This window comes from Bos grunniens, chromosome 4 (genome assembly GCF_055505025.1).
Source record: "Bos grunniens cultivar Pamir isolate PY7600 chromosome 4, Bosgru_T2T1.0, whole genome shotgun sequence".
NCBI lineage: Eukaryota > Metazoa > Chordata > Mammalia > Artiodactyla > Bovidae > Bos > Bos grunniens.
The window spans coordinates 65,978,416-65,998,689 of NC_141168.1; the positions used below are offsets into that span (position 1 = coordinate 65,978,416).

Below are 20,274 nucleotides of genomic sequence, written 5' to 3' on the forward strand. Positions count from 1 at the left end.
CAAGAATACTGGAATAGGTTGCCATTTCTTTCTCAAACCCACAGCAAAGCTACTACAATTCCAAGAATTGATCACAAAGAAATGGAAACAACTGGATCCTGGAATTGATAATTAACTGTATCTAAAACAATTGAGATGACAGTAGTCAGACCACTGATGACCAATTTGAAGATGCCTGTGAGATGACTGCTGTTTCTGCATCTAGTCCCCCTGCCACACTTCTGTCTATAAAAGCTCTTGCCCCACTGGTTGCCAGTGCAGGGGGAGTTGTCCTTTGGACAGACATCTGCCCTCCCTCCCCAGTTGCCAGCATATGAAATAAAGCAAACTTTCCTTTCCGCCAACCTGACCTATTAATTGGCTTTTGAGCAGCAAACAGCCAGACCTCACACAGCTTTTGGCAACATTCAGTTCAGTTCAGTTCAGTTGCTCAGTCGTGTCCGATTCTTTGCGACCCCATGAATCACAGCACACCAGGCCTCCCTGTCCATCACCAACTCCCGGAGTTCACTCAGACTCACGTCCATTGAGTTAGTGATGCCATCCAGCCATCTCATCCTCTGTCATCCCCTTCTCCTCCTGCCCCCAATCCCTCCCAGCATCAGAGTCTTTTCCAATGAGTCAGCTCTTTGCATGAGGTGGCCAAAGTATTGGAGTTTCAGCTTCAGCATCATTCCTTCCAAAGAAATCCCAGGGCTGATCTCCTTCAGAATGGACTGGTTGGATCTCCTTGCAGTCCAAGGGACTCGCAAGGGTCTTCTCCAACACCACAGTTCAAAAGCATCAATTCTTCAGCTCTCAGCTTTCTTCACAGTCCAACTCTCACATCCATACATGACCACAGGAAAAACCATAGCCTTGACTAGACGGACCTTTGTTGGCAGAGTAATGTCTCTGCTTTTGAATATGCTATCTAGGTTGGTCATAGCTTTCCTTCCAAGGAGTAAGTGTCTTTTAATTTCATGGCGGCAGTCACCATCTGAGTGATTTTGGAGCCCCCAAAAATAAAGTCTGACACTGTTTCCACTGTTTCCCCATCTATTTCCCATGAAGTGATGGGACCGGATGCCATGATCTTTGTTTTCTGAATGTTGAGCTTTAAGCCAACTTTTTCACTCACCACTTTCACTTTCAAGAGGCTTTTTAGTTCCTCTTCACTTTCTGCCATTAGTCACTGAAAAATTCTAATCTTAGCTTAGTAAAAGTCATTAATTTTATGGCTCATTATTTACGTTTTGTTTCAGAATTGCCTTTTACTTCTAATTTTCAAAAAACTCACCTGAATATTTTCTATTAGCTTTGAAAAGATAATTTTCACATTTTAAAATTGTTTGTGTGCATGTGTGCTTAGTTGCTCAGTTTTGTCCGACTCTTTGCGACCCCATGGATTGTAGCCTGCCAGGCTCCTCTGTTCATGGGATTCTCCAGGCAAGATTAACTGGAGTCCGTAGCCATCACCTTCTCCAGGGGATCTCCCCAACCCGGGGATCAAATCCTGCATTGCAGGTGGATTCTTTACCATCTGAGCCACCAAGCTCTTTAATCTAGTTAAATTTCAAATTTATATTTGGTGTAAAATAAGGAGCTAAGTTTTTGCCATATTCTGAGACTATTTTCCTTTCTCTATACAATGAGTCAGGACCAACCTTTTCTTTTACTTTTGATATCATCTTTATCATACATAAAGTTATCATTGACCTGTGAATTTATTTCTGAAATCTGTATCTCTGTATCTGTCCCTGAATTTGTTGTGTATCCTAATATTTGACAGAGTGAGATCCTTCTCTTTGCCCTTCATTTTTTAACTTAACTTTGATAATAATAGACATTTTATAACATACTTTAAAATGGATTTTTAGATTTTATTTGAAAATCTAGAATTTATAGGTTGATTTAGGAAAAATTGATATCTCTGAATATGGGGAAGTGAAAAATAAGTCAGTATGGAATTAGAAAACAATTTAGGCTGCTACATTTTCATAAGAAATTTTTTTTTTTTTTTGGTGGCATGTAGCAGGAAAGAAATGATTGGGGAAGAAAGATTAGCATAAGTAAAGTCAAGGGTAGAGTCTGCTGCTATGCAAAGTTTTGTCATTGAGAGAAATATGGAGAACAGAAGCAACAGAGAGAGAACGCTAGAATGTTAAGAACAGGAGTTTGAATTACCTATATTTTTGTAACTTTGAGTTATGTAATACTTAAGATTAAAACAGTGGTTTCAAGTTATGCTTTGCAGTGTATATCTAAGCTTCCTAGAATACCCCCAGGGTAACTGGTGAAAGAATAATGGTGGTACTGAGTATTTGGGATCCTGATTCAGTCAGAATGTTTCATTTTTATCTGCTTAATTAATTGACCTCTCACCAAGGTTCCATTGGAAGAAAGGATTTTTCAGCCAAAAGTGTTTGGAAATGACTTAAATAAAATTACTGAAATGCCTAAATGTTCAGTGAGCATGGTATATGATGTCATCCATCATTTTCAGTGCCTGTGGAAGCACTGCTAATTGAACACGGTACTCTTTCCTGTTGCAGACTTAGGTTCAGTCTCCTTGCAGCTTTTCATGTGGTCCCTAGCAATCAGAGTTGCATGTTTTCTTTCCCTTTCTCCCTTGCTTTTCACTTTTCTTTCTTCAGCTACTTGTAAAGCCTCCTCAGATAACCACTTTGCCTTCTTACTTTTCTTTTTCTTTTTGTTGGCAACCTCCTGTATAATATTATGGACCTCCGTCCATAGTTCTCCAGGCACAGTGTTGACTACATCTAATACCTTCAACCTATTTGTCACCTCCACTGCATATTCATAAGGGATTTGATTTGAGTCATACCTGGCTGGCCTAGTGGTTTTCCCTGCTTTCTTTAGTTAAGCTTGAATTTTGCCATGAGAACCTGATGGTCTGAGCCACAGTTAGCTCCAGGTCTTGTTTCTGCTGACTGTATACAGCTTCTCCATCTTCGGCTACACGAATGTAGTCAATTTGATTTTGGTATTGACCATTTGGTGATGTCCATGTGTAAAGTCATCTCTTGTGTTGCTGAGAAAGGGTACTTGCTATGACCAGTACATTCTCTAGCAGAATTCTGTTCGTCTTTGTGCTGCTTCATTTTGTTCTCCTAGGCCAAACTTGTCTGTTACTCCAGGTATCTCTTGACTTCCTGCTTTTGCATTCCAATCCCCAATGATGAATAGAACATCTTTTTTTGGTGTTAGTTCTAGAAAGTCTTCTAGGTCTTCGTAGAACTGATTAGCTTCTTCACTAACTGTGGTAGGGGCATACACTTGAATTATTCTAATGTTGCATGGCTTGCCTTGGAAATGAACCAAGTTCATTCTTTAATTTTTGAGGTTGCACCCAAGTACTGCATTTCAGACTCTTGTTGATTATGAGAGCTACTCCATTTCATCTATGGGATTCTGGCCCACAGTAGTAGATACAATAGTCATCTGAATTAAATTTGCCCATTCCTGTCAATTTTAGTTCACTGATTCCTAAGATGTCAATGTTTATTCTTACCATCTCTTGCTTGACCACTCACAACTTACCTTGAATCATGAATCTAACATTCCAGGTTCCCATGCAGTACTGTTTTTCTCATCATCAGATTTTTCTTTCATCACCAGACACATCCACAACTGAACATCATTTTGGCTTTGGCCTGGCTGCTTCATTCTTTCTGGAGCTATTAGTAGTTCTTCTCCACTCTTCCCTAGTAGCATATCAAACACCTTCTGACCTGGGAGAAGAAATGCTTACTATTAATTTGTTAATTGTGGAAAGACCTACAAAACTCATTAAGTATGTGTTGAAGAGGCAATTGAAATCAGTCATGTTTTCATTTGGGAACCTTGAGACATAAATAATTTTATTCTTATAAATTACAAAATTTAATCATCAAAAGTTTAAACCTGGAAAATCAGTATAAGAATGGGAAGTAAAATCTGTTTCTTGAAAGTGTGCTTAGTGCTGTCCTATGGTCCTTGCTTTGTACCAAACAGTGGCTTTAAAGTTTTCCAAAATGTAGGAAAGCAATTTTATACACGTTTGAAGATTCCCAAAGCAAAGAATGCTTTATACTTACCTTTAGGTTTAGTATGTTTTATGGTGAAATCATTGAACTAATTGGGACATAAATGAAAACTTAATTTTCAAAGCAGTGACAATTGTTTGTCTCTATTAACAGGGCTGCTCTAATGTGATACTGGAATTGAATTTACCTAGGGCTCCATATCAAGGTTGACTTGCAAGTCTTATTGAAGATCTGAGAGAAATAGGTAAGTGGCCTTTTGGTGATAAGTCTCTTTCATTCATTGTGCTTATTTATGTTTTTCTAAGGTTTATTTTGTCCTTTAAGTTTTTGGTTAAGTATCTTTGCTCAAAGGTTAAAAAACAAAACAAAACAAAACAAAAACAGTGAACCATAGAGACATATCATGCATGGCAATAGGAGTTTTTATCACTGTTTATTCTCTTGGGCTTTTTATTTCATTTCTTATTGTGCTCCTTCTTCCTTTTAAACCTGATCTCACTTTGTCTTTTGAAAATTAACACAAATATATGAAGAATGTGAATTTGATTTTGAATTATTGGGAATAAATGATTAGACAAGAGAAGCACTTGAAGTATTTTCTGTTACCACTATGCTGGCCTATTTATACTGATGTTTTCAGTACTATTTTATTAAGATCCAGTTGATACTTAGGAGAATCTAGAACTGTCAGAAACTAGGGAGAATAGCATACTGCTGCTGCTGCGTCACTTTAGTCGTGTCCGACTCTGTGCGACCCCATAGACGGCAGCCCACTAGGCTCCTCTGTCCCTGGGATTCTCCAGGCAAGAACACTGGAGTGGGTTGCCATTTCCTTCTCCATTGCATGAAAGTGAAAAGTGAAAGTGAAGTCGCTCAGTCGTGTCCGACTCCTAGCGACCCCATGGACTGCAGCCTACCAGGCTCCTCCGTCCATGGGATTTTCTAGGCAAAAATACTGGAGTGGGGTGCCATTGCCTTCTCCGGAATAGCATACTACTAACGATTTTTTCTTGAAAGTTTGATTTTTTAAAATAAACTCCCGAGATCTACCAAGTCAGCTATTTAGAAATCATTTATTTTTTTTAGTGTTATACTTCTTTCAATATAATGGTAGTTTTCCTTGATATTTACAGTGCCACTTTAGAGAACTTGAACTCCATTGTTTGTTACAAAGCAAGGACCACAGAGATAGTATGAGTTGCAGTTCCAAGAGATGCAGATTCTATATCCCACTCTTACGCTATAATGTCTCTGTGAAATTAGTGTTTCAGTGTCATTTCTTGACTATGGTATCAGTCAAGCAGTTATGTTATAGGGGGGCAAAGTTGTAATTATATAGTTATAAAAATAAAACTGAAAAAAAAATTCCAGATGAGTTGTTTACATCATTTCCCTCTCTAGTCTTTACCCCCAGAGAAAGGGGAACCCTGATGCTCTGACTTCTTAAAATTACGATTTTTTCTTGCCCATGCTACATCAGACTTCTTTATCAAGTGGGTTCACCAAAAATGTAAGATGGGTCTCAAGGATCCTCGCTGTGATGCCTAAATTGCTGTAGCCATTTCTAAAACTTTATCTAGATAGATGCTCCATATCTTCCCTGAGAGAATTTTGTCAAGGTACTTGAATCATGTAGTCAGTTATTTCTTAGGTACTGGTGCTGTTTTGCCTATGGAATTTTGCTTGTTTTGTCCCAACTTTATAATTCTGTCAGACATACAAACAAAATCATTTCAGTTCAGTTGCTCAGTCGTGTCCAACTCTTTGCGACCCCATGGACTGCAGCATGCCAGGCTTCCCAGTTCATCACCAACTCCTGGAGCTTGCTCAAACTCATGTCCATCAAGTCAGTGATGCCATCCAACCATCTCATCCTCTGTCGTCCCATGGAAGTCCCAAAAACAAAAAGAATGAATCCACATGTATTTAGCATTTAAAAACTTGGAAACATTTTGATAACTTTTTACTTCATTTTACTTTTTCATTAAACTCATTAATTTTACTGTTGCATTTTTTATGCTTTAAGTAAGGTGGCCATTATTATTCATTATTTAGTAAGTAGAGAAACTAAAAGTTTTGGCAAAGAATTTCAAGGACTTGGAAAAAATGGTGTAGATTATTGTGATATTATAGTTGATAATAAATAATTATGTGTTATTAGAATTCAGATCTGCTTACACCCAATCTTTTTTTTCTTCTGTGTTATTTATTCTTACCATAGATAATGGTTATGTTGATATAGCCTGTCATTGTAAGACCTTTAATATTAAATTCTCATTTGTGGAGTAGTAATAGGACATTTGTTTTAGTAATAGCAGGGGAATTTTAGATTTATGAGTAGGAGTTACCTGACAGTGAACATCATGGAACCATGAAAGAAATGACTTTTAGAAAATAGAGAGTCTTTTTCTCAGAAGGGTACATAATTGTGTGTGTATTAAAATGCACAGCTATTTTCAAGAAATATTCATTTTCTTCTTTGATTTCCACTGTTCCATTCCTTTCCCTCCAGAAATCCCTAAAGTGAATATTTGTTTTCAAACGATTATCCCCATTTTACCTCTCATAGAAGTCTGCAGAACCTGACCTAGATTATACAAAATAGGAACTAAAATATTCCACATAGCTTCCAACTGAGATTGTGTATATGGGTAAATGGTTACTTAAAGTGTGTAGGTGTACATGTGTATTTTACTTCATAATATTTACAGTTATTTCCAGAGTTTCTATCGTAAGAGTATTAAATTCAAATAAAAGATCAGTTTTAGTTATTTCAGTGGAGTAGAAAAAACTTCATTCACATACTTATACATATTGCTGTAAGTTTCACAAATTATAAAAATTAGGCATCATACCTGACAAAATATTTGCTCTAATTTTCAAATTATTAAAAAATAAATGAGCTATGCAGGAAGATGATTTGGCCAAGGAGGGGCTGGACAAGCGATTCAAATATGTGGTGTGCACACATTTTTTGGTAAAATGAAACAGACTGAATAAAACTGTAAATACAGAGGCTGTAGCATATCGCTGTTGAGAATGTAAGCTTGGGACTCATATTACTTAGATTTGAATTATGGTTCAAAAACAAACCTACCATATGTGAAACCTTAGGTCATTTAAACTCTCTAACTCTTAATTTCTGAATCTAGAAAAAAGAGATAATAGTGCCTATTTCTTAGAGTTGATTTAAGGACTAAATGTGTAAATACATATAAAGAGAATAGTAAGTTTTTTTTTTTTTTTAAGTTAGTTTTATTTTGTTCCCTATTAATGTGAGTCTCAAAGTTTGACTGTATTTTCCAGGGCACCTGATCAGTGTCCTGACTAGCATTCTAACTTTGGTCCGTGAAATGGTAAAAAGGAGTTAATTTGTAAATGTGCATTCTGTGATTTTGTTAGCATGTGTATGAATTTTTGATAGCTGTATACTAATATTTTAAAGCTTAAAATGGCATACATTTATTATATTAACAATTTCCATGGGTCAGGAGTCCAGGCATGGCTTAGCTCAGTATCTTACAAGGCTACAATCAAAATATTGGCTAGACTGCATTTTCCTTTGGAGTTCAGGGTCTTCTTCCAAACTTACTGGGCGTTGGCCAAATCCATTTCATTGCTTTTATGGGACTGAGATCCACAGGTCCAGGAGGTTATCCACAGTTCTCATCGATGTGACCCTCTCCATATACAGTTCACATAATAGTAGCTTGCATCTTTAAAATTAGTAGGAGAGTTTCTACTAAATGTTAGAAAAATAGAGTTATATATCTATGTGTGTGGGTATATATTAACGTAAGCATTGAAATAGCATCCCATAACCTTTGCCAGATTCTGTTAGCAGCAAGTCATAGTCCTGCCTGCATGCAAGGGGAGGGACTTATATAGGGCATAAACCTGGGAATCACCCTAAAGTTTATCTGCCACAGCATGTTAAATTTCTTAATTTAAAATTACTTTAAACTATCATTTTATTTTTTTAAATTATGTAAGGTTTTCCTCAGTTCTGCTTATAGTATAAGTTTCAACGGGCCATTCCTTTCTGCCTAATATTGAGCCATTATTTTTTTTTTAATTTTTATTTTTTAAAATTTTATTTTATTTTTAAACTTTACAATATTGTATTAGTTTTGCCAAATATCAAAATGGATCTGCCACAGGTATACATGTGTTCCCCATCCTGAACCCTCCTCCCTCCTCCCTCCCCATACCATCCCTCTGGGTCGTCCCAGTGCACCAGCCACAAGCATCCAGTATCGTGCATCGAACCTGGACTGGCAACTCGTTTCATACATGATATTATACATGTTTCAATGCCATTCTCCCAAATCTTCCCACCCTCTCCCTCTCCAACAGAGTCCATAAGACTGTTTTATACATCAGTGTCTCTTTTGCTATCTCGTACACAGGGTTATTGTTACCATCTGATCCATTATTTTAAGCTGGCTAACCACCAGACTAAAACAGCATTCCCTGGTGCTCTGACAAAACCCTAGTATCCAACATTTTCTCCTCATCACACTGATATGTGTACCTTGAACTTGCCTTACACTTGCCCACATCTTTGTCAGTGTATATCCTATTGTTTCTTTTCCCTTGTCTTCTGTAAATGTAAAGCCCATTTACATCTCTGCCTCTTCCCTTACACTTGCCCTGTTTCTTTCCTCCTTTTTAGCCAACTCAGGACTTCTCCTGATAGTATCGTGTGTGTATCACCTATAGCCTGGCATATAATCGTATCTTAAGAAACATTCACTAAATATTTGAAAAGTGAAAGTGAAAGTTAACTCAGTCAGGACTGACTCTTTGTGACACCATAAACTGTATAGCCCTCCAGGCTCCTCTGATCATGGGATTTCCCAGGCAAGAAAGGAAGCTCAAATATATGAAATACCTCCTTAATTCAGAACAGTGGTCAGTTTGAGAATCATATTTTATAGGATGGTTTTTATAAATTATCTGCTCTTACACTGACTCAGTAATCTGAAATGTATCTCAGATCTTAAGTGTAATCTTAAGTGTATCTCAGTAATCTTAAGTGTATCTCTTAAATAACCTTTAGGAATCCAGTACAACTTATATGTTTGAAACTGATTGCACATGGGAAGAATGTGGATCTTGGGGTGCAGAGGGTGAGCTGTGATAGGCAGCCTTTAAGATGGTCCTTAATGATCACCATCTCCTGGTTTTCATACAACTGTATTTTTCCCTCCCACATGTACCTTGTGTCTTGTGGCCAGTTGACTAGACTATGGTACAAGTAATAATATATTGCTTTTCAGATTGGGTTATACAAGATACTAGGACATCTGTTTGGGGTGTTCTTTCTTGTTTCCATTTTTTTTTCTCTCTCTCTTTTTTTCTCTTTGCCCCCTCCCTTCTTCCTTCCCCTTTCCCTTCTCTCTTTCTCTCTCAGACTCATGACTTGCTCTAGGGGAGGATAGCTGACTTGGTGAGACCCATGTGGTGAGGAACTGTTCCCTCTGTCCAGTAGACAGGGAGGAACTATCAGTAACTGCATCTTCTTGAGGAAGCCTGAGCCTAAACCACCTAGCTGAACTACTCCTGGATTCCTGATCCTCAGAAACTGTTTGACATAATATTTTTTTTTTTTTTTGTCCAAAGCTGCTAAATTTGGAGGTAATTTGTTATGTAACAGTAGATAATTAATATATTATATACTACCCCTGAAAATTATTTCCACAAACTTCATTACTATTCTGGACTTTGCAGGAAATACAAAGATTAATACAGTATACAGGTATACTGAATATGTGGTCTCTAAAGTAAGTGTCATGGGGAAGGCATGCATGTTTATGAGAAAGTGGGCTTAAGTGAGAAGAAAATGTGAAATGTTTAGATTTCACCTGGAATACTGATTTTATAATATGAAGAGGGCTGTTCTAGTCTCCTGCTCATTGAGTACATCAGTGTTGGAGTGTCAGGACTGGGTAGATCTGGGTGCTAGTCTGGTGCTGATTCTCTTTTAGAAGAGCTGTTTGAAATAGTTAAAAAACAAACAAGCAAACAAAAAAATAACAACAAAAAAACTCTTACCTTTACAGAGTCTGAGCTTTTAGAATCTATTCTACTAATCTATCGTACTAGTTTTCCATCGTTCTCCTTTAACGTCTTTATAGAGTTGTGAAGAAAGCATCTAGATATATGTACACATATTTGGGGTTCATTGCTTTGAAATGTTTAAGTTAGAAAAATAATTCATTCAGTCTCCAGGAAAGTGAGTTGAGAAGTATGTATCAGCAAGTAGTAGAACAAATTTTTGTATAAATTCACATTAAACTGTCATTCCAAATTTTCTTCCTACCGATTATACTGTAATGATAGAACCTGGGTAAAAATACGGCATTATATATATTTTTTAAATTTTTATTTATTTTTTATTTCAAGGATAATTACTTTATAGAATTTTGTTGTTTTCTGTCCAACACCAACATGAATCAGCCATAGCTGTACATGTGTCCCCTCCCTTTGGACCCTCCCTCTCATCTCTGTTCCCATCCCATCCCTCTAGGTTGATACAGAGCCCCTGTTTGAGTTCCCTGAGACGTGCAGCAAATTCCCATTGGCTATCTATTTTACATATGGTAATGTAAGTTTGCATGCTACTCTGTCTATACATCTCACCCTGTCCTCCCCTCTCCCCATGTCCCTAAGTCTGTTCTCTATGTCTGTTTCTCCCATTGCTGTCTTGCAAATAAATTCATCAAGTACCATCTTTCTAGATTCCATAAATATGCATTAGTATATGATATTTATCTTTCTCTTTCTGACTTCCTTTACTCTGTATAATAGGCTCTAGGTTAATCCACCTCATTAGACCTGACTCAGATGTGTTCCTTTTTATGGCTGAGTAATATTCCATTATGCATATGTACCACGACTTTTTTATCCATTCATTTGTTGATGGACATCTAGGTTGCTTCCATGTTATAGCTATTGTAAATAGTGTTGCAATGAACATTGGGGTACATGTATCTTTTTCAATTTTGGTTTCCTCAGGGTATATGACTTAGAATGGGATGGCTAGGTCATATGGTGGTTTTATTCCTAGTTTTTATTTTTATTTTTTTTAATTTTATTTTATTGTTAAACTTTACATAATTGTATTAGTTTTGCCAAATATCAAAATGAATCCGCCACAGGTATACATGTGTTCCCCATCCTGAACCGTCCTCCCTCCTCCCTCCCCATACCATCCCTCTGGGTCGTCCCAGTGCACTAGCCCCAAGCATCCAGTATCCTGCATCGAAGCTGGACTGGCAACTCATTTCTTACATGATATTTTACATGTTTCAATGCCATTCTCCCAAATCTTCCCACCCTCTCCCTCTCCCACAGAGTCCATAAGACTGTTCTATACATCAGTGTCTCTTTTGCTGTCTCGTACACCGGGTTATTGTTACCATCTTTCTAAATTCCATATATATGCATTAGTATACTGTATTTATGTTTTTCCTTCTGGCTTACTTCACTCTGTATAGTAGGCTCCAGTTTCATCCACCTCATTAGAACTGATTCAAATGTATTCTTTTTAATGGCTGAGTAATACTCCATTGTGTATATGTACCACTGCTTTCTTATCCATTCATCTGCTGATGGACATCTAGGTTGCTTCCATGTCCTGACTATTATAAACAGTGCTGCGATGAACATTGGGGTACACGTGTCTCTTTCCCTTCTGGTTTCCTCAGTGTGTATGCCCAGCAGTGGGATTGCTGGATCATAAGGCAGTTCTATTTCCAGTTTTTTAAGGAATCTCCACACTGTTCTCCATAGTGGCTGTACTAGTTTGCATTCCCACCAACAGTGTAAGAGGGTTCCCTTTTCTCCACACCCTCTCCAGCATTTATTATTTGTAGACTTTTGGATCGCAGCCATTCTGACTGGTGTGAAATGGTACCTCATAGTGGTTTTGATTTGCATTTCTCTGATAATGAGTGATGTTGAGCATCTTTTCATGCGTTTGTTAGCCATCTGTATGTCTTCTTTGGAGAAATGTCTATTTAGTTCTTTGGCCCATTTTTTGATTGGGTCGTTTATTTTTCTGGAATTGAGCTGTAGGAGTTGCTTGTATATTTTTGAGATTAGTTGTTTGTCAGTTGCTTCATTTGCTATTATTTTCTCCCATTCTGAAGGCTGTCTTTTCACCTTGCTAATAGTTTCCTTTGATGTGCAGAAGCTTTTAAGGTTAATTAGGTCCCATTTGTTTATTTTTGATTTTATTTCCAATATTCTGGGAGGTGGGTCATAGAGGATCCTGCTGTGCTGTATGTCAGAGAGTGTTTTGCCTATGTTCTCCTCTAGGAGTTTTATAGTTTCTGGTCTTTGTTTAGATCTTTAATCCATTTTGAGTTTATTTTTGTGTATGGTGTTAGAAAGTGGCCTAGTTTCATTCTTTTACAAGTGGTTGACCAGATTTCCCAGCACCACTTGTTAAAGAGATTGTCTTTAATCCATTTTAAAGGAATCTCCATACTGTCTTCCATAGTGGCTGGATCAGTTTACATTCCCACCAACAGTGCAAGAGGATTCCCTTTTCTTCACACCCTCTCCAGCATTTATCATTTATAGACTTTTTGATGATGGCCATTCTGACTGGTGTGAGATGATTTTTCATTGTAGTTTTGATTTGCATTTCTCTAATAATGAGCAATATTGAGCATCTTTTCATGTGTTTGTTAGCCATCTCTATGTATTCTTTGGAGAAATGTCTGAAAGTGCAGCATTATATTTTTTACAAAGGGAAAAATTGAAACTGGTTCCTGTAAAAAAAAGGAGAGTTTACATTTGTAATATCAAATTTATGGCCTGGAGTGATCCACTAGTAAAATTTTTGGTACCATTATACAAAATCTGGCCTGCTTTTCACTTCAACTGAACATTAAACACATTTTTAATGGTCTTATTTGCTGGGAAGAGCACCATTACAATAATTTGCTTTTTACAGCCTGTATCAAATATGAACCACCATCACTTATTACAAAGTTTGTGCTTTGGGAGGCATTTTCATGACATCTAACAGTACTGCCCAATATTTCTTGGAATTAGTCTTTAATCATATCATTTTCCAAAATAAGTTGTTGCTCATACTTACTGATTGTTTTGTGGTTAAACTCTAATCCACCAACTATATTTAAAATGTCATACAAATTTATAAGGAAAGATCCACTGAAACTACTATTACATTAGTAATTGCATGAAAATGTTATAGAACTGCTATGCAGCTTGAGTGTTTTCAGTTGTTTTTTTTTTTTTTCCCCCTCTACGATATCCAGGGGGTGAATATGAAACTTCATTTTTAACTATTGGCATTTCAAGTTTTTACTATTATCTGCTGGAATACAAAGAACTGTTACTGTAGGTGTCAGGTAAAATAAAGATAGAGTCTGAAGCCTACTTTAGCTGTTAGCCTTATTAAGGAGTTCTTCATGTGTTGAATCCAGCACCTGGTCTCGTGTAAGCTATGCTGTGAGAGCCTGGGGAGAGCTTTCTTTCTCTTTACTTTGGCTTTATTAAGACTCTGTCACATTTTCACTGTTGCCCTACCTTATCTAACTTTCTAGCTACAACTCACAGGACAGTAGGTCTAATATAGATTGACGCCTTTGTCTGAAGACTGATTGAAACTTGTGTCTTAGAGTTGCTAATGCTCACTGAACCATTTTATTGAAGATAAAGTAAATAAAATAGATTGCCATATGAGAATTCTCTGAAATCAAATGGAATAATTTGGCAGGTTTAAGCCCATGAAGAAGGCAAAGCAGTGAAATAGATGTGAATACTTTTTATGCTCAGTATATCAAGGGGAAAATATTCTTGTTATATTGGGCCTAAATTTTCATTCTTATTCATACAATTAAATGTTAAGCGTAAGTCTCAATTGGCCTATTATTTTTGGTCTTAAACAAGGGGTCCTCTGTATGAAAGTAATATGAATAATAACTTTTAAGACTATAATATTGTGATGATTTTTTTCTTTGTCTTTTTCTCACACTTAAGCACATGAATCAGTAGCCTTAGAGAATTTAATAAACAACACGAATGAATGAATTTGATAAAATGCACTCTAGAATCTTAAGGTTGGAAAATAATAGTTCAGTACAGTCGCTCAGTCGTGTCCGACTCTTTGCGACCCCATGAATTGCAGCACGCCAGGCCTCCCTGTCCATCACCAACTCCCAGAGTTCATCCAAACCCACGTCCATCGAGTCGGTGATGCCATCCAGCCATCTCATCCTCTGTCATCCCCTTTTCCTCCTGCCCCCAACCCCTCCCAGAATCAGAATCTTTTCCAATGAGTCAACTCTTTGCAAGAGGTGGCCAAAGTACTGGAGTTTCAGGCAAATAATAGTAAACCTTACTAAAAGATGCTACCAATCTTGAGCATTTTATTCATTAGTTAAGAGTGTATGTTCACATGAGAACAGCCTTTTTGGGAAACTGTCCTGTGATTTTTTTTTTCTCCTTTGAATATGTCTTAGGTTTATATTAATAATTTTAAAATATTTGTTTTGTATATATTTTCACCTGAAATAATCTTGGGGAGGGAAAAAAGAAGCTGAAGTATCCTCAGCATCTAGAATTCCATGAGATTTTAATGAAAATAGCATATGATACCATGATAAAATGTATTGACATATTTAATTTGTAAAACACAAGGATCTGAGCACTTGTGTGAAGACGTGGAAAATCTGATGGAGGGAAATGAAGATCTCTTATTTGATTGCCCGGGTCAGATTAAAAGTAAATATTTATAGAAGAAAGATCAATAAAAGCATTTTGTTAGAAAAGTTTCTGAACTTGCTAATTAAAGACAGCGTTTCTCTTCAACCTTGTAAAGAATCTGTCACATTAATACTTTCTTCTGTAATTTCTTTTGTGGTTTCTCCATATTCAAGATAACTTCAGTTTATGCCCTTCTTAAATATTTAGTTCATTTAAAAATTTTTTGCTAATACATTTCATTCATTTGTTTCTCAGGTAATGATTCATGCTTAATTTTAGTTATAGCCATTAAGCACATGTTTTTTCTTGTCTCTGGGTACCCAGTAATTTTTTCAGTTCTCACAACCATGCCATAATGATTTCAACTGTCATCAGTTAGATGCAAAGTATATATGACACTCTCATATTAGCAATAAACCATCTTAAAGAAATCTTTGACACTCTTTGACTTTTTAATTAATATTGCCAATTAAGAACTGCTATAATCTTAACCATAAATTTGACCCTTTTTCTTCTATAGGGTTCAGTCAGGGTTCAGGGTGACTCTGATACTGTGCAAGGCTGGATAGGAATAAACATATTTCATGTTCCCTTGTGAGTGAGCTCAAAGAAAAGTTATTGCATTTCAGTTTTCCTTGTGTATTACAGCTAAAAATATAATCATTTGCTAATGATTATTAAATAATTTTAGATTCTTTAGAGTTTTGTATTATATGTGCCCTTATATTTTATATTTGTTTTCTTCATTGTTATAGTATGTGCATATTTCTCTCTGATTAACCAGAAATGTTAAAGTTCATTGCTCTATCCAGAACTACATCTCGTTTACTCTAGACTCCAACCATTTATCTCCTTTGACATTTTGATTTTCAATATGAACTTGTCTTCAAAAAATCATGTGTAGATAAGTTTTTTTGAAATGAGAGCATTATGCTGAGACTCTGAGAAACCTTTAGTCCCTTTCAAATATATTCTAGACATTTAGCTACATGCCAAACTGCAAACTGTAATAAAGAAGTGTATTTAGTGAGTCTGTTTCTGATCCCACCCTTGATTTTGTTATGCCCTACATTCTCTCTAGTCACCCTTTGTTCCTTTGCATTTAATTCTACTTTTCAAGTTCTGATCAACATCCCAAAGAATGGATATTTCCCCTCATCTCTAGGACCTAGCATTTGTATACTTCTCTGTGGGCTTCCAACTGATTTTAGAGTCAGCTCATGGAAGGTCATTAAAAGGGTGGGGTTATCACTCATTACTGAATGGCAGTATTTGAAAAGTTAAAACATTTGTGAATTGTGTGTTAGGAAGCAGAGATAAGTTTCTGAGGCAGGTGATTAGTAGAAGTTGATCCATAACTTACTCTTATTGAGTTGTAACTCTAAATTTCAATTACCATCATGATTTCTTAACATATTTATTGACTGCTATTTTGCACATTATTTCATATTTGTATCTTGTTAGCTAATGTCAATATTCTTTAGGAATTTCCATGTTGTTGCAATGGTTGGCAGAATGCACATTTGCACATATGCAAATATGAATCATTCAAGAGAAAAGACAGTATACAATTTTACAGCACAGCGTATGAAATTTTGAGAGTAAAAATGTATTGGCTTATTAGAAATTTATGTATGTGTGCGTGCTCAGTCATGTCCAACTCTTTGCAACCCCGTGGACTATAGCCTGCCAGGCTCCTCTGTCCATCAAATTTTCAAGGCAATGATACTGGAGTGGGTTGGCATTTCCTTCTCCAGTGGATTTTCCCAACCCAGGGATTGAACCCTCATCTCTTGTGTCTTCTGCATTGGCAGGCAAATTCTTTGCCACTGAGCCACGGGAGAAGTCCTAGAAATTTATATAGATATTCTAATATTAATTTACTTAATGCATACTGATAGAGAACTTCCTATTGCCAAATACTTCTGTACATTATTTTAAAATAATTAATCAAAAGACTTGAACTAAAAATTTTCTTTTTACTGACCCAGATTATGTGATGAATAAATAATTGGGAATTTTGCCTCTTGTGACATCAACACATAGGTATTATTACTGTGTGATTTTCATGTAGCAATGAAATGAGCTAAAAAATATTAACTCACAACTTTAAGAAGAGGTACGATAATCTCATTTTAAGATGGAGAAACAGATATAAATAGTAATTAGTAAGCATAGAGTCAGAATTTAAGTTGAGGCAATCTGGTTTTAGAGTTTATAAGTTTAGCCTGGGAATTATTTTGGTGGATACTTCCTAAGGTCACTCCATAGTGAGTCACACTTTTGAATAATTCCCACCCTTTGAGTGAGGGCAGAACCTGTTGCTTATTTCTAGCCAACTGAACATGGCACAGATGGTGGAATAGTCATTGCTATGAATATATTATGTTATATAAGATTCCATCTTAACAGACTGGAGCAAGAGTTTATCCTGCTGGACTTGAAGAAGCAAGCTAATGTCTTTTGAGAGGACTTGAGAAATTGTCATGTGGCAAAGAACTGTGAGCAGCCTCTCAGGAGCTGAGGCAACCTCTTCCCTACAGCCATCAAGAAAATGGAGCCTTCACAAAAGCAAGGAACTAGACTGTGCCTATTGTCACATGAGCTTGGAGGAGAACCTGGAGCTCCAGGAAAGTACACACTTCAGCCAACACTTTGCGAGAGTCTGAGTGCCAGCTTATCTGCTCCAAGACATCTGACCCACAGAAGTTTTAGGACAATAAATACATGTTGCTTAAAGCTACTAGGTTTGTAGTAGTTTGTAGTAAATTTTACACAGCAATAGTTAGTTATGGACCCGTGAACAACATAAGTTTGAGATGTGTGAATCCACTTGTAAACTGGATTTTCTTCTGTAACGTGGTACTATAATAGTACAGAATTTGTGGTTGGTGGACTGTGTGGAGGGTCCATACCCCCACCGCCAGCATTTTTCCAGGGTCATTTGTAATACAGTTGTGAATAGTTGAAATAAAATTCCATGTTACTTGCTGTTAATAATTCTCATAAGTAATGTGGAACTTGAAATGATTTTTGAAGAATGTGGTTGAGCTGTTTAGAATTATAACTACATGATTGTGAAAAATCCTTTACATCTAAGAAAATCTGATTGAAGGTTACAGCATTTACGTTTGGGAAGATCTGAAGATATGTTTGGGAAAGAGATATCTATTAAAATTTTTCTGATGGCTTTACAAGAAATACCAACTAATAACAAAGTGAATCTGAGCGTCATTGAAGTACTTTAATAGAAGGCTTGTTTGACCAAAGCACTGGAGGCAAGAATAACTTTTAAAGAAACATTCATCTTTCATGCCTGTTGGTAACCATCCCTAACTCTCTTCTTGTAGATCATTTTTTACCTCTGTTTTATGTTTCCTTATTCTAGTCACCCTTTGCTATTTGTTGTATGCCTTAGAAATCTGAAATTAGTATTTATCTTTTTGAAAATACATATTTTATCTCAAATTTTTGGATAAGTTATTTAGTTTCTTTACTGCACATGTCAAACAGTTGAAAACTTTGTGAGTTATTGTCATCAACGATTTTAAAAATAAGCTAATTTTAATCAAAACGTGTAAAAGTGGAACACTGACAGCATATGTTGATGCTACAAGGGTGAGGAAGGTATATGATATTTTATTCAATCATTTGTTACTTTATACTTTAGAGCTCCAAGTTTTATCATACATGTATGGAGTATCTTAATGAAGCTCTCTTGATTGTTTAATAATTTTTAAATTATGATATAAATATAGTGCTGATATTTAATAGAAGTACTTAAAATGCAGTTGTAATTCAGTAATTTAGATAATTAGGTAAGTGTAGTTAGGTACAGTGAATAACTACATTTTAGTTTGTATGATAAAAAATAGGCACATAGATCTAATCTAAGTTTTAAAAATCTCTCACTACAGGATTGTTTATGGTATTGTAAAATATGTGACCTAGTATTTATGACCACAGAAAGTAGCCTTTAACAAACACTTTAGCTTCTATAGGTCTTTAACTAATATGAGTGTCTAATCTTTAACTCTTTAGTAATCAACCACTTGGGGGATAGTGTGTGTATTTTTTTTGGTGGGGCTCAATGTTGGACTGGAGAATAAGTAAAATATGTAAAATTTTTGGAAAGTACCCTTCACTGTTATGTTTAAAATAGAATTTGTGTGTGAAAGTTCTGAAATTCAGATGATTCCTTTCTCTGTGATCTGTGTTCTTTAGTGATACTTTGTCTTTACTGATTAAAGTTACCATTTTCCACATGTTCCTCTTAACCCATCCAAAGAAGTGGTTTGAAATGTTTCAATAACAACTTTACAAGCAAAATATTTAAAAATATAAAACAATTCTGCAAGCTAAAAAGACACATTACATATACAGTCAATAGTAAGCTACATACCTCATATATATTTTATCTTGAAATATTTTATGTAATTTTTCTTATGCCCTTTTATTCTTTATATCTTTTAATATTATTGTTTATATCATTAATATGAAAATTAAAAAATACAATGTTTGACCTCATTTGACTTTTTTGATGTTCAATCAGTTAAAAGTTTGTAAGACATTTAATTGCCAAATGGTATGATTATTATTCATATCATCATTTGATATATAATGTCAACTGAATTGCCTCCCTGGAGTGCACTGTGTTTCACAGATCAATAGATTTACCAAGAGCTTGAAGGAGAGCTTTAAACATTCATTGAAAAGAAGGAAAAATATATCCCTCTTGTAAAATGGCTTATGTAGTCATTTTATCAGCTTCATAATTATTTTATTTACTTCTGTGAATAAATCTCCTTGTAACAATAGTTTTAGAGTATTACAGCTCCCTTAACCAAATTAAATTATAGTGTTAATCAGATTTATTTTACTCAAATGCACTGAAAACTGTATAACAGAAATAGAGGCAGATTCCTTGAATAAATACTGCTTCTGAGATTTATCCTGAATAACTTCCATTTAAAATACAGTTCTCAATGTTCTATACCTTCCCCTTTAATAATTCATATAAAAGCATCATCTTATATTATTAATATGTGCAGTCCTTACGTATTATGAAGGAATTGTTATAGTGAGAGTTTGTGGATTAGAAGAGCAGTTGTTCCTTCTTCCCCACCCCTTAGATGCTCACCATCCCTGATAAAGCAGCATGCACATCAATCAGTGCTGTTACATTAGTTCCCCTTACTCCCAAGTGCTACAGGCCAATAGGGCCAAGGCAGATGCTGTGCACACGGTGGGTATACAAATGTTGTGCTGTTCTGAGTTGCTCAGTTGTGTTTCCTTATTTTCGGGCACAGAATGCTTTGGTTTTCATGGTTTGTGAGGTTTTATTGTTTCCAAGATCTCCCAGTGGGACAGATTCGTGTGTGTGTGTGTGTGTGTGCGCGCGCGTGCACGCTCATGTGCTGTGCTCAGTTGCTCAATTGTGTCCAACTCTTTGCTACTCCATGTGCTGTAGCCTGCCAAGTTCCTCTGTCCATGAAATTTT

The 20,274-nt window shown here is 36.0% G+C and overlaps 1 protein-coding gene across 42 annotated transcripts in view; it reads left to right on the forward strand.

Moving 5' to 3' along the window:
• Positions 1-20,274, forward strand: part of FOXP2 (forkhead box P2) — a 665,882-nt gene that overhangs the window by 214,425 nt on the left and 431,183 nt on the right. For 25 of the 42 annotated variants that reach the window (XR_015162584.1, XR_015162585.1, XR_015162588.1 and 22 more), the window contains one exon: positions 4,182-4,272. The gene's annotated coding sequence lies outside the window, so the exon portion shown is untranslated. Of the gene's footprint in view, positions 1-4,181; positions 4,273-10,560; positions 10,639-20,274 lie in introns of all 42 variants that reach the window. The other 17 variants (XM_086396664.1, XM_086396693.1, XM_086396699.1 and 14 more) reach the window with 2 other exon arrangements.